Raw genomic sequence first — 645 nt, 5'->3', positions numbered from 1 at the left:
CTTCTTTCAGACGAATCCAGTCAGAGTTATATAAAAAATTGTCTTTGATCTTTCAAGCTGTTTAATGCCAATCAGCGGGTGTTGCATTTCTTCAGTCCAGAAGAACTTAAATAAAAAGCGCCCATCCATAAAAAAAGGTGTCTCACACGGCTCCGGGGGGGTGAACAAAGGTCTTCTGTAGCGAATCGATGCATTTTTGTAAGAAAAATATCCATATTCAAAACGTAATAATCACTTTAATCTAGCTTGCGCTCACTGTTGTAAAGGGAAGCAGCTCCGGGAGAATGACGTATGAGTTCAGCGTTGCGCATGCACCGGTGAGTCTCGTGAAAACCAACGTTTGTTTACAGGATCAAAAGAAGCAAAGTTTCCTTACTTTAGCAAAGGAAAACCAGTCTCCTCTTGGCTTGAACAAAGGCCTTCTGTAGCGAATCGATGCGTTTTTGTAAGAAAAATATCCATATTCGAAACGTAATAATCACTTGAATCTTGCTTGCGCTCACTGTTGTAAACAGAAGCAGATCCGGTCAGCGTTGCGCATGCGCCGCTCAGAAGTGACGAACACAGAAACGCAGGGGAGCGATCAAAACAAAATAACGGTCAAGAATTAGAAGTACAAAACGAGGATTTGTAAAGAAGAATGTC

The 645-nt window shown here is 41.7% G+C and overlaps 1 protein-coding gene across 1 annotated transcript in view; it reads right to left on the bottom strand.

Moving 5' to 3' along the window:
- LOC107747231 (oxysterol-binding protein-related protein 6-like) overlaps positions 1 to 645 on the bottom strand; it is a 32,329-nt gene that overhangs the window by 19,055 nt on the left and 12,629 nt on the right. The gene's annotated exons all lie outside the window — the stretch shown is intronic.

This window comes from Sinocyclocheilus rhinocerous, unplaced genomic scaffold, assembly GCF_001515625.1.
Source record: "Sinocyclocheilus rhinocerous isolate Xijiao unplaced genomic scaffold, SAMN03320098_v1.1 scaffold2184, whole genome shotgun sequence".
NCBI classification, from domain to species: Eukaryota; Metazoa; Chordata; class Actinopteri; order Cypriniformes; family Cyprinidae; genus Sinocyclocheilus; species Sinocyclocheilus rhinocerous.
This window is presented reverse-complemented; position numbering and strand designations above follow the sequence as displayed.